A 14,795-nucleotide genomic window follows, 5' to 3' on the forward strand; every position below is an offset into this window, starting at 1 on the left:
TTTGCAACTTCACCAGTGAATGAGAGATAAGGAATTAGATTTAGTGGCTCTAGATGGCTCTTTATAGGAGTTTGGAAGTAAAGGGAAGAACAGGGATAAGTAAACTGGTTGAGAGGGAGAATTGGTGGGAAGAGTTGGAGAGATTTCTTTCAGAGATGATGATGGATTGAGCCTGCATTTTGCTGAGGGAAAAAGGCAAATAGGAGAAAGGAGACACAAGAGCTAGAAGTCATGCTTATTGGTGTAAGGTAAGATAAAGTCAAGGGAACTAGGGAGGGATTAGCCTTCATCAGGAGGCAACACTATTCTTGTTGTCCACCTAGAACTATATGGAGAAATGAGTGGGATGCAGGATCCTTAAAACCTCCACTAGTTGTCTGCCTCCCCTTTGACAAGGATCTGGAGGAGAGCAGCAGAAGATTGAACACGTATTTGATTATTGTATAACTTTCATCTTTGGTGTAAGGGCCCAGCATAGAAGACTTGTACCTAATGGGCCAGTCTGGACTGGAAGTTAGGTGCACTCACATGGTTGTAAACATGAACATGAATGGAAACTACTCATCTTTAACCTCTTTCAAACACCCAGACACACCCCTCCTTTTGGTCCTCACCGTTTTCTCACTCTAGCAGGGAGAAGAAGGAAGACAGATTTCTCATGGAGTAAGATGCTCGTTTTCTCAAGTCCTATTTGAGGTGGTCAAAACCTTTAATTTTTTTTCCCATTTTCTTCTCTGGCTTCTGTCTGTCCATTCTGGGGCTCCAGATATTGGTTTCGTGCAGCTGTATCCAGCTTTAACTGGGAACTGACTATCTAAAGGCCAAAAGGATGTTGGAGTTAGCCAGGCCGAAAAGAAAGGGATGAGTATGACATTCAGAAGGAGTGAGTACAAACACAGGGTCTAAAAGAAGAGAAATCGAAGGGGAAGAATGTTAAGAAAAAAGATTGTTAAAGGAACTCCTAGAGTGGACTCTACAACTTTTTATCTTTACCCTGAGAATCTACTGATTGCACAATTGTGTCACATGGTGACCTCAACTTTGAGTTTTTATGTTGGTCATTGCAGACAAAGAAGTGAGTGCCACTATTTAAAGTAGGGGTTGTGGAATATTCCGGATTGTAGTGGTTCATCTGTGGAACGGGAAAGGCAGAGATTGGGACAATAGGGATACTGAATGGGGGCAGAGGAGCTTCACTGAAGTAACCCATCTCATCTCACTCACTCACTCGTTCATTTCTGAGTCAGCTGGAGAAATGTTAATTCAAGACACAACATGTGCTTGGGCCGGTTAGTGAGAATACTTATGAAATAATTTGCTCTGAGTTCTGGAGAAGTATCTGCTCTTGTGAGAGAGGCAACTAAAAACCAAGTTATGATGTAATGTGAAATATGAAATTATGGCTGGAATGGTGTTTATTCTAGCTTTGGGAGGTCAAGGAAGGATTTCCTGAGATGTCATGTCTGATCTGAGAGCTGATGATACTCACTTATGTGAAAAACTAGTAAAAGACCAGAAGAGGAGGGTGGTGTGTGGATGAGAGAATTTAAAGGTCCAGAGGGTGGGCTCACTGGGAAAACTGCTCCAGCCTAAAGGCAAGGATGGTTGATAGTTATTCATATATTAACAGGATTCCAGGCAGAATCCATTAACAGGATTCCAGGAAGTGACTATGTTTGACTAAGTTGCAGAGTGAAACAATGCCAATATTTTGTCTTAAGGCAAAAGGAAGTCCTGGAACTGATGTATATTTTTAAGAGATGGATCTCAATTAGCTGAGGTGGGAATGAAAGGAAGTAGATCAGTGAGCAGGAGCTTGTGTGAGAGGACAGGTAAGAAGTGTGTGCACTAAGCTTGTATGTGAGAAAATAGAAAAAGGTAAACAAATTTGAGCCCATTAAGAAGGCAAAATTGACAGACAGATTTTTTTTTTTTAATCTGGTTTCTAAGTCTACGTAGACTGCTACAACGAAGATACAATAGACGGGGTAGCTTATAACTACAGAAACTGATTTCTCACAAGGCTGGGCGTCCAAGATGAAGACATTGGAGAATTCTGTGCCCTTTGAGGCTGCTTCCTGGTTTAAAGACTGTCTTCTCACTGTGTCCTCAGATACTGGAAGGAGTGAGGGAGCTCCCTGAAGCCTCATTCATGGTGGAATTGATCTCATTCAAGAGGCCGCGCCCTCATGACCAAATCGCCTCCCAAACACCCCACCTCCTAATACCATTACATTATGGATCTGGTATCAATAGAGGAATTTTGAGGAAGTGCAGCATTTGGTCTGTAGAATCTGGGTATAACCTGGTTTCACCTTGCTCTCATTTGATTGAAGATATTCCATTATTTCTGTTCAGGACGTTTTGTTTTCTCTCAGAATAGCTACAGACAGATGGAGTGGACTGGCAGGGTGTTGTACCTGTTACCAGTTACATGTTAACATATGAATAACTGTCAATTAAACATGACTGTCCAAGCCGCATTCCCCTCAGAAAGACAATGTTTCTGTCAGCTTCCATTACTTTAGCACCTGCCAGGTATCTTACAGATTGATCTCATCTTACTGAATGCACATATTTAACTGCATCTGCATTTCTCTATGAGGAACATCATCTCAAGAGAATCAGGAGGCTTGCCTACCATATGGGCTGGTAAGTTTTAGGTCCAGGGTCAAGGCCAGTGGTGCCCCACCCTAAAGCCCTTGTGCTGGGGACAACGCCTTGACCTACCCCGAATCTTATATCCCAGCAAAAATGCTCCCTCAGTGTGATCTCTGACTTCTCGCTACTCACCTCACTGCACCCAGGAAGAGAATGAGTGGAGCTCAGCCTCAGTGACATCCTGTTCCCTGTCCCCTTTGGGGGTACCTTCCTGCCCCATCATGTCTGTCCCACAGGTCTTGCCTTTGGCCTGGGCCAGGGAAGGGAGAGTTGCTAGTCTTGGTTCACCATGCCTCCTTCTCCAGGAGCTGGTGTCCCCCACTCAACCTTCATCAGGAATGTGTGTGAGGACCAGATCAGGCATTTGCCCGTTACTCCCCACCAGATGCATGACCCAGGTGGGGGAACAGGTGCGTTGTAGGGGGGCCCTATGATACCCAACACTTGGGTCTCCCCACCTCCCCATCGTCTGTCGTGGTGAGAGAGAACAGTGTGTACAATGACCACACTGTTTTGTGTGCCCTTGGTCCTGGGAGTGAGGTTGGAGTCAAAGGCCTGTCCTCACCGTGGGTGACATCACTTGCTGGGGGCTGCAGTTTGCCGACATCATGACCTTGTGTGAACACAGAGGAGGACCCAGGGTGGGGCAGAGAATCAGGATGTGAGGCCATGTTGCCAATTCTGGTGCCTGCGCCAAGTGCCATAGCTTCCATTGGCGGGTACTGCTCTCAACTTTGCCTGAGTCTATTGAATTAGTTTGAAAATATTAAAGGCAATTTGTAGAATATTTTTACAAATGATACTACAATGCTAATCAAGCTATCAATGTACAATATTTTCTCAGAGCAAGTTTTCTCATGTTAATACTTCCTTTCTGCCATTTTCCTTTCATAGTTCCTTTTCATGTAACCTTTTGCGCTGCAATTTTTTCTTTGCAAGTCTTCGTCTTCACTAAGCCATGCTTTAGAAGAAATGAAATAAATGTATCTTGTTCTAAATTTATCTTACACTAGAAGCCTTCAGTGACAAATGAGTTAAAGTCAGCATTTTATTTTAAAAAGAAATTGTGAGCTGTTGTTTAAAAATGAGTTTACTTTGTATAAAAGAAGGAAGGAATGTAATCAGTATTGGTGATATGGTGACCTGAATTTCCTGCTTTGTTTAGAAATGAGGACTGACAAGAGCAAAGTTTTCTCCTCTCTGATGTTAACTGTGACAAATTATTAGGGCAATGAAAATCACTTTGGCTTTTGAGAATTTTAATCTATTTTCTCTGTTGCCTGAGAAAAGCCAAAAGACTTTGTACATGTCCAGGTGTCCTGGGTGCTTTGTTTCTCTCTTAGTCATTGATCTGGACTGAAGACTTCTGAACCATTGTGGATTAGCACTTGGTTCTGGTTTTGCAACCATCCATCCTCTTAGGGACCATATTGGAATATGCTTTTTTAGAAATCAACCCCATTTTCAAATTGCAAATTGGAAGCTAAATATTTGATTCTAATAAACCTGAATGCAAAAAGTTAATGCCCATAAAAAGGAAGAGACTCGTAAGAATAAAAAAAAAATGCAAGTCATAATCATTTTAGTTTCCTCTATCAACTTAAATTTCTCCTATTAATAATTGTAGTATTTGGGTTGAGGGGTAAGACATTACATTGTGAAAGAGTGCGAAAAGAGTTCACTAGATTATAGGGGAAACTATATAGAGTAAGAGAGCCAGATCTGCTTTATATTTATTGAGCAGTAATTTTCCCCCCAGTGAAATGGTCTTTAAAAGTTTTACTAATGTGGGGGGGCATCTGGGTGGTTCCATCAGTTAAGCATCAGATTCATGGCTTCAGCTTAGGTCATGATCTCAGGGTCCTGGGATCAAGGCCTACAAGGGGCTCTGTGTTCAGTGGAGAGTCTGCTTGAGATTCTCTTTCCCTGTCTTTCTGCCCCTTCCGCTGCTCATGCTCCCACACATGGTCTCTCTAAAATAGATAAATGAAATCTTTAAAAAAAATTTACTAATGATTTAGATAATAACTATTAATCATTAAAACAAAAAACAACAAACATCGGAGAGCAATAAAAAAAAAAATAGAGATGCCTGGGTGGCCCAGTGGGTTAAGCATTTGCCTTTGCTTCGTTCAGGTCATGATCCCAGGGTCCTGGGATTGAGCCCCACATTGGGTTCCCTGATCAGCAGAGTCTGCTTCTCCCTTGCCTACCCCTGGTTTGTGTATTCTGTCTCTCTCTCACTCAAATAAGTAAATAAAATCTTTAAAAAAGAAAGAAAGAAAAAAAAGAAGAAAGGAAGAAAGAAAAAGAGAAAGAAAGAAATGACCAGAATTGAAACAATCAACACTAATATGAGAAATGCAGTAACCATCCTTTCACACCTTTAATATGTATACATTAATCTATCCAAATACTGTACATATGATATTTTATATGGAATGCAAATATACAAAATATGCAAATGCATGAAGGAAAAAGTATAAGCAAATGGAATATGAGACATATATTCCTATCAAAGCATTTAAACACTATAATCCAGTATCAGTTGAGTCCAAATAACTAAAAATTCTAATATTCAATTCCCAAATGGTAGATACTTATATTGGTACAATTGTTAAACCTTCTGTATTATTTGAAAACTTTCTGAAATAGAAGGAATATCAACACCACAAAGGTGTCCATGTCTCTGAGACCTGTGAGTTTGTTACATTACATCTTGTTTGGATGACTCAGGATTATATTTCTTTGCTTACCCTGTCCTCTTAGGCTCTATAATATCTCTGTAATTATGGAACAAGAATAGTGTTGCACTGTAATCTATTATAAAGAACTATAGTTTTTTTTCTAAAAAAAAGTATCATGATCACAAAGGCACAATATAGTCACATCTTATGGATTCTAAGAAACAAAGCTTATATTAAACTTAGTGAACACAAACCATTTTCTTATTCTTGGTTCATTTGTTTTTGGAAAAGTCTAGCATATCCAGTGGTTTCAGGGATTTCATTTTAACTTAAAAAAATTCTGATCTACTTAACGGGTAACTTTCAGACCAATACGGGGTTTTAGAAAACTGTAAGAAATGCTTTGTTAATATGTGTAGTTCAATGTAAAATACAGAGCTTATCCCACATATTTTTTAAAAAAGAAACAATGCATATATTTCAAAGGGGTTTACCAGATGTACTTAAATCTATGGACCTTGAGAAGGTGTGGTCATCCTGGATCATTCAATGGGCCCAATCAGATCATTTAAGCCCTGAAAATCAGAGAACTTTCTCCACCCGAGGCAGACAGGAATGTCAGAAAGTTCAAGCTCAGAAGAAGCTTGACTTTGGCTCTGAAGATGAAGGCAGGAAAGAACCAGGGAAGTCAGGCATCCTCGAGAAGCTTAAGATGGATCTCTGGCCAGAAGCTGGCAAGGAAATGGGGATCTCAAGGCCACACCCACCCAGAACTGGATTCTGCCATCAATCATCATGAGTCTAGAAGTGGCTTCTTCACAGTCTCCAGCAGGAACAGCTCTACCACTGTCTTGACTACAGATTTGTGAGGACGGACGCAAAGAAATCAGCCAAACCATGTGGAGCCCCATGCGGGACTCAAACTCACAGCCCTGAGATCAAGACCTGAGCTGCAATCAACAGTCTGACCTTCACCTACTTAGCCACCCAGGCACCTCCCATGTGAATTCCTGACCAGAAATTTCTGATCAGAATTGGGAGGTAATAAATGGGCTGTTTCAAGCCTCTAAATTTGTGGTAATGTGTCATGGCAGCCAACAGTAAAATGAATACAGTACTCAAATTGCTTTTATTTTTCATTTCTCCTACAACAAATGGAATATCTCTGCAGTGTGGCCCATCTTCCCTAAGCAATCTTGTATTGGCTAAAAAATGCAGCAATATGAAGGAGTGTTTAAGAGTAGAAAATTTGCTTTAGTGGCAATAATTTTCAGTCCAGCTACTTGTTTCAGAATACGGAGAGCCAGCAGCAAGTCCTCTAAAATCATATGAAGACACAGGGTATAAAACTAAATGGTTGCAGTACATTCAGAATAATAATAAAAAAAATGTTCTTTTTTCTAGAACACAACTTTCAACTAACATATTATTTTTTTAAAATTTTAAATTTAAAGTCAATTAGCCAATGTATAGTTCATCAGTAGTTTTGATAAAATGTTCAGTGATTCATTAATTGCCCATATCATCCAGAGCTCATCCTATCACGTGCCCTTCTTAATAACCATCACCCAGTTACCCCATCCCCCCACCCACCTCCCTTTCCGTAAACTCCGGAAACGTTCTTATTTTTTGTTCTATTTTTTAAAAAAATGTGCTTTTGTTAAGATGGGTGTTTAATTTATGGCTAATTGATGGGTAGCTTGCTTTGTTTCCCTTCATGTGTCTTCTCTGTTAATGTCTAAACTGATGAGTCAGAATGTGATCTTTCTCTTCTCCTTCATTTTTCTGGCCCCTGTGTTAGTAAGGTAACATAATACTGTGCTTACGCTTTCCACATAACTCCCCCCACCATAAAACCTTTTCAATCAAGTCAGGAAGCACACTTTTAAATTTGGCCCTAGTTTTCACTAAAAGCCCCCCACTTCCTCTAAATTCTGTGACTCCCAAACACACCATTTTGGAAGTCTGACTTTTTTTTTTTTTTTTTTTAATTTAAACTTGACATTGATTGATTTCAGCATTTTCTCAGAACTGGCAACCTGGTTTCTCTTCCCTGAGTAATAAATCAAAGCAGCTTAAACTGAAACCTGTACACTTAGCCTCATGGAAGGAGAGGCATTTCTCATTGAGCACAAAGCCTGGTCATCAAGAAGCAATGCAGGAAGTTTCATCATCTGACTCTGTTGACCTAATAATTAAAAATGCTCTAATGTTCCCTCTGGAATCTTGCTTTTGTCTTCCTTCTGTCCTTCTCAATTCTGTGTAGCACACGCCGAACCGATGAGAATGTTGGATTGCTTCTCTGAGCTGGAGGAAGACCAGGGCCCGTCCATCGGTGTTGCTGTAGAAAGATTAAGACAGGCCCTCCACGGTGACCCAGATAATTTTCCGGAGGGGTCATTAGTATGTAGAACTGCACTCTCCCTCGTCCGCTTCAATCAAGAAGTTGTAAAGTCCTGCCCGGTCTCTGGTTCAAGTCAGTAGGAAACGCTCACAGCCACGAGTCTCTGCCGCAGGTGTTCTGGGAAATGGAAGTCCCCTGGCTTCCTGAGACGTTAGAAAGGACAGTGCAGTGTCTTTTACGGTGTTTCCAGGTATTTCCCGCTGGCTTTGGGTTTACTCACAAGACCACGTAGGTCACGTGAGTGAAAGCCCAAACAAGAAACAAACCAGGAGGACGATTCTTCTGGTTTGCTCAATCATATCGATAAGCAGGATGCTTGTGCTGATATGAATAAAGGACAGGCATTACATGCATTTCTCAGGAAAAGAAAAGCAGCGAGGACCTGTGATAACTACGGGGGGCTCAAAACCTCTGGGAGAGATGAGACCCCTGATTTAGTTCTGTCTCTTCTCTTTGTAGGTCACCCCTGACACTGCAGCAGTGGGGTCACTGCTGGGAGCTGCACAACCGACCAGAGACAACGTCCCCTTCCCCATTTGCCTGGGGCCTCAGCTCAGCATCAGATCACTGGAGCTCATCTTGAGGTGCCACCATGGACAGCTCTTAGTTAGGGTCTCAAGTCAATAGTAAATGAGCTTCCTAATGGGATCACTGATGCTCACGGAATAAGATGAGTTTTCTCAAATTAACCATGGAATGCATCTAAATGGGATGTCAAGATTTTTTAACATGAGCATATAGAGATGAAATCCTGAAGACCAAGACTTGGGTCTTATCTTCCTGCCCCAGGTTCTCATCCATGGAATGTTCCAACTGTCTGTCCTTGTTCCTTGTTACGGCATCTTTGGCTTCTAAGTGAATGTTTCCTTCTCCTGGACTGAAAGAAGCTGATCTGGGATATGTGAGCTCACAGCACTCATTTTCTCAGAGAGATCTGGTGGAACAGGGCTGTGAGCTGTCCTTTCCCCACTCCCACCCCCCGGGGCAGCTCTTCTAAGCCTCCTGTGCAAGGCAGACCTTCCCCTGTGCAGGACGAATGTTCTTCCTGCCAGGGAAGATGCTGCAGCCACACTGCTTCGTTAGGACTTTTCAAACATGCTTTCGGTCCCCCGTGATGGTGATTCCTTCAGGGCAAAACACAAACAGCAAATTCGGAAATCCTCTGTGCTCTTCTGCTGATTTTGTTATTTAAATTGCGGTACCAGGTGTGCGGAAGCAGATCTAAAATTAGCAAACAGACTTTTTCCAAATCATTTCTCTTGGAAAGTTATTGACCCGAAGTGATCAGCTGCATATGTTCTGAACGTCTGAGGGGACTAAAGGACGGGCTGAAAAAAGAAGTAACGGGGAGAGGAGATCTATCTGCACAGCGGTTTCTGGCTGATTCTCTCTCCCCTGATAGAGCAAACCCACCGGAGAGAGCAGAGCTGCGGCTGGGACAAGGGCACTGAAGGTCAAGTGTAAGAGTAAACAGTGATACTGCACTCACAGGGGGTCTTAGTTTCCATCCTGAGGGGCTGCCATGTCATTGTTCCAGCTCCTGGGGCGCTGTGACGTGTCAGCAAGACACGCGTGTGCAGGGAGGACAAGTGCCCGTGTCCCTGTTTTCCCGGGAAAGTGCTTCAGATTCTCCACGTCCCTCTTCTCACCGGTCTCCAATCTCCCTACACAGGGACACAACCATTGGTCCTCAGCGCTCTCACCGGACACTCCCACTCCTATGCACTCACAGGACACACACGTGTGTTCACACGCACACGATCACAACACACCCGCAGACGTGAATTTACAGTCACAGTCACACCACACCCACAAATGGGCATGTACACCCACACACTCACACACATTCACAACCTGTCCCTCTCCTCTCACACTTACACACACATACACGCACGCTCACACTTGCCCTGCTCTGCTGACTCGTGGCCTCGGGACCCAGCACAGCCTGTGGACCTGCTGTGTCCCCTGCCATGGAACCGAGGGCTGCTGAGCCCCTGCTCCCTCCCTCGTGGCCACAGTCCCCCGTGCTAAGCATCCTGGGGCGAGGGTCGGAGAGAACGTGTGTCAGCTGCTTCTGTTCGGCTCTCGTGTCAGGCACTTGGGATGAGCATTTGCTGGCGCACTTGAGCATTAAGTGGTTTGTGCCGTTTTGTCTCGGGTCAGCGTTTGGTTTTCGGTTCCAAGCGGTCCTGCCCTTGCAGGAACTCCATGGTATGAAGTGGCAAAGGGCTTTTCTCAAGGACGTCTGAGAAGCTCGAGGACACTTTCATGGATAAATGTTGTTATTTGGACCATGGAGGGGGTGGAAGAGCCAGGCCCTGGGTCCCCAGGAGGTCAAGAGGAGCCATGCATCAGGGCCCAGCTGCCCCCACCAGCGGGTGGTCGCCAGCACGTCCCCAGCCCTTTCCCCCTGGTCTCTCCCCTAGTGTGTGAATCATGGGGGCTTCAGAGAAAACCCCGAGCTCCCTCCTCCCTGGTTACCGCAAGTCTGCGGTTCTTAGATCTGACGTCCTAAGGGCACCTGCGATTGCCCTTGACACTGGGGTCTGTCGCTGGTGGTCGGATAAACCAAGAGCGGTGGTCTCTGTGCAGTGCGGTCTCTCCCCAGACCTTTGCCGTGGGACCGAACGACAGTCACCAGCGCTCACTCTGCGGAGAGCTGGCGCGTCGTGGAGCAGAGCGAGCGACCGTGACGCCGGCGCCGCGCGGGTCCAGCCGGGAGTGAGGCGGCGGCAGCGCGACGTGGAGGCCCCGAGGACTGGGACGTCGGGACGAGACCTGCCCCGGTGGCCGCCTCGAGGGACTCGGCTGACATTGTCACAAGCAGCCGCTCTGCCGGGACTCACTGCGAGTGGGACCGATGCCCACTACCAGTACAGTGCGCCCCTGTGTCACTTCCTTCCCGAGTAGAGCCCAGGAGCAGCGGGCAGCCTTCGTGTGGACAAACAGGACAACCGCAGGACATTCACGGACACCAGTTAGCCGCGGGGAAAACTTCAGAACGAAGGTCATGGCTCTGAAGGCACGTGGGGACTCGGCACATCCTCCCTGGGAGGTGACACAAAGCACCCCTTGGTCCACACCAAGAGGACTTTAGGGAAAAGAGCCATGCGTCCCGGGCCAGCCTCTGGCAGCTGTCCTTGCCCCACAGGTGCACAAGGACCTGCCCTCATGATCCAGTTAGAAACGCGCCCGGGGAACACGGCTCTCCTTGGACGTCCAGACCATCATGATTCCATTTCCTCTGTGTTTCCGAATCCGACCGGAGTCCTTCCCTGAAACCAGGTCATCGGGGAGGGCACCCAGGTGGATTTACCTTCTGTGAAGGTTCCTAACCCTCCCCTGGTCCTGTGCTTGTCACGCATTCCTGGGTCTCAGGGGAGCAGGGGGCACACGCGTCCCCTCCACAGCCCTGCACTGGCAGGGGGTTCTGGGGTCCACACTGAGCTCTAACCCTGCTCCTCTGGGGGCCTCAGGGCTCCTGGCTCTTCCCCAGAATTTGATGCTGTTCCCGCTGCCACGGAGATTCTCCTTCCTGTCATTCCGTCTCAAGGGACATTTTCCTTCCTGGTTTACACTCTCCCCTGGGGGTGCTTTCCATTAGTCAGCGGCTTCTGCCTTCCCTGAAAGTGTGGCTTTGTTTCTGCTGCACACAAACTGATTTGTCGTGCAGCCAAGTTAAACAAGGAGCTGCTTTTAGACACTTTCAGAATGGCTCTTTTTCTTTTGGCATTCGGTTTCAGAACTTTAGATCTGAACTTTAGATACCCTTGGGGTTTAGCGCAAGGCCACAGGGCTCTTGAGGTTTCTGGAGTGATTCCAGTGTCCAGTGATATCAAAGAACAAGGTCAAAGGAGAGAAACAGATCCGTTCATTGTAGATAATTTACACCAGGCAGCACGTTTTACAGTATCTCAGATAGACACCTTTCTTATCTGTGGTGAAGGCAAAGTGACATTTCTGTTTCCAAATAAATCATCAGTAGTTTCCCTGGTTTCTGGGACTATCCAGGGGTCTGATAGGGTCTAAGCACTCATCTGGTCCCTCATTTCCTGACAATAAATCACAGTTCCTGAAATTTCTACCTAATAAATTTAACCTGCTGACTCAGAGAGATAGTTCAGTTATTGAGTTTTTTTCTGGGAGCAGGAAATAACAATGCTCAGTGCCCAAGGAGCTCTCCACCCTGCTGTCTCCCCAGCTGTCAGCAAAAGAAATAATAATGTGTGAATTCTATCTTTAATTAAGCTGGCTTTCCATGTAGTGTCTGTTCAACAAGCTATCACAGCAATGATCTGCTGTGTAACATACAGACCTCTTATTCAAAGAAATTGGGCTGAAAACCCAAACTCCCTTATTGTCACGCACTCTTCTCTCCATTATGTCCCTAATATGTGAATGTAACCTCCTAGTAACTAGTTTCTCAGATGGTTCCATGAACACTGTCTCCTGCTATGCATGGTTTTAGGTCCTCCGCCCCACAATGAATCAGGCTGGCCTGTGTAACCAGGAGAATGTGGTCTTAGTGATGTTGTGTGACTTTTTTCCTTAAGATCTATTTAATTATTTGAGAAAGATAGCACATGAGTGGAGGGAGGGTCAGAGGAAGAGGGAGAGAATCTTCAGGCAGACTCCATGCTGAGTGCAGAGCCCAACATGGGACTTGATCCCAGGACCCTGAGATCATGATCTGAGCCAAAACCAAAAGTCTGGACGCTTAACCAACGGAGCCACCCAGGCACCTCATGCTGTGTGATTTTGTCTGAGACGTAGTTATAAGAAGCCTAAATGACACTATGGAACTTTGACAATGATTTCTCAGACCACTTGCCTTAGGGAAATCCAGGTGTCTGGTAAGAAGTCTGTTTACTTTGAGACTACTATGCTGTAGGGTTCCAAGATGCTTCACCACATTGAGAAAGGGGCCTGGGCGACCCAAGATTTTCCAGCTATCCCAGGTCCAGATCCAACATCAGGCATATGACTAAAAAGGGCATCAAGTATCTCCATGACTCAGCCCTGACCTTCCTGAACTGATGGGGACCCCAAGAAGGAGATGACCAGATGAATAATCAGGTGCCAGCACCATGAGTGACACTAATCCATTGTTTTAATTCAGTAAGTTTGGGAATGGTTTGTTACACAGCAATGGATAACCAGAACACCACTTTGCAATTAGCTGAATGAGGGGAATGGGTTTCAGAGGATTAAAAAGTTGTCCTGAGTTCAGTCCATGAAAATGTTAACCTCTGTTTATCCACTCAACTCCTATCCTTTTAGTAAAAGACCTTTCTTGAAATTCTTAGTTTTGGCATATGACCTATATTGATCACCTGGTCATGAATTTCCAACAGTGACCTACAATGCAGTATGATCTTTGCTGTTGTCCCATATACTTTATGGAAATCCTGCCATTCTTAAAGGCATTCAATACAGAATATAAGTACCCTGTTAGATGCAGAATTTGTTGAATTAACCTGTTTGAATTTCTTGTTGGTCTTTTAGAATTTCTGATGTCTTATATACTCAAAACTGTTCTGTATATCTTTGGAAAACTTCATATCATTCTTTGAAGGGTTTTTACAGAATGTAGTTTTTGGTCAACTTCATGTGACTCATATAGAAAAAGAAAAATTGAGATGCTCATGTTAGAATCATGACATTTAATGTCAAAGAGAGACATGGAAATAGTCTAATCCAACACTGCAAGCATTCCTGGGCTCTATTTTCCACACTCTATGAGGAATAGTATTTTAGATTTCAGAGTAAATCTAATCATGGTTTTCCTCTAATAAATTTTTTTAGTAATTTTTTAAGTGCTTATAGGATAAAAAGAGCAAATTCTCTAATATACACATTATGAGGGTCTCATAATATATCCATTACTCAACAAAAACATTGGATCACATATTTCAATGGAAAAAATCTACCTAACATCATACAAAAATAATTATGCATAAATTAAAAATGCAAATATTATATTCTCCCATCTCTCACATTTTGTCTATCGTGTTAACTTTCTGTTTTCCAGAGAATAGTTTCAGAATAAAAATATGGGCTTTTATTGATGGACTGTATTGTCCCAAGGGGGCTGACACAAGTTTTGTTATATGTAGAACTTTGCTTCTGTTATATCCTAAATATGTTTAACTAGATGCTTTTTGTGTGAAGTTGTGTGATTTCTTTTTTTACAGAAAAGACTGAGAAATAGATGTGTAAGTCAATAGCATTCCCAACCATTGTCCATGAACTGGCAGCTCACATTCATGGGAAGCTGGTTACTGCTCTGATATTACAGTTTGCTCACCCGGATTTGGACCAGGATCCACAGGGGCATCATTGCAGAAAAGGGGAGCTCTTACCGCATCACCTGGAAACAAATGAAAGCAAGGCCTGAATTGCTCTAAAAATGACTGTGACCATGATTGAGTTGGCCTCCCTGCTGTGAGTCTCATGAAGCTAGAAGATGGAGACTTGTAGACTCATGTTGATCATAGACTTTGATGAAGGAGCAGCATCGTAACCATACAGGTACAACAGCACCCTGCTTATTTTATTGGACACTTTTAATTATCCTTCACTCTTTGTCAATGTCCATTTCAATTTCAAACACCCAGGGGCTCCCTGCCGATGTCTTTCTCAGGTGAATCTCTGGACTGGGGTACCTTACATTTCCCACCATCACTGCATAGTATTCAAGGCAAAGACTTGCTTGCACCCACATGCAATGTGGAGGCCAGACTGGAGCCCCAAGATTTTGCTCCCCACTTTACAGATCCTGCTGCAAAGTGCAGGGCTGGCTTATGTTCCACACCTTCACAGAGGATAATGAGCAAATGCACCACAAAAGAATTGGGAGTTAAGTATTCGGGTAACAAGATTGAGTTATTATGGGAGATGCCATCAGTACTGACCTCCATGAAAAAGTCCGTGTTTTAAAATCCATCACAACACATAGCATTTTGTTTCAAAATCCATCATCTCTCTTTGCCGGCATTGCTTCTAAACCCTTGCACCGGTATCTGGCTTTTTCTTGGAGGGTG

Source organism: Neovison vison, chromosome 1 (assembly GCF_020171115.1).
Source record: "Neovison vison isolate M4711 chromosome 1, ASM_NN_V1, whole genome shotgun sequence".
In the NCBI taxonomy this organism is placed as follows: domain Eukaryota; kingdom Metazoa; phylum Chordata; class Mammalia; order Carnivora; family Mustelidae; genus Neogale; species Neogale vison.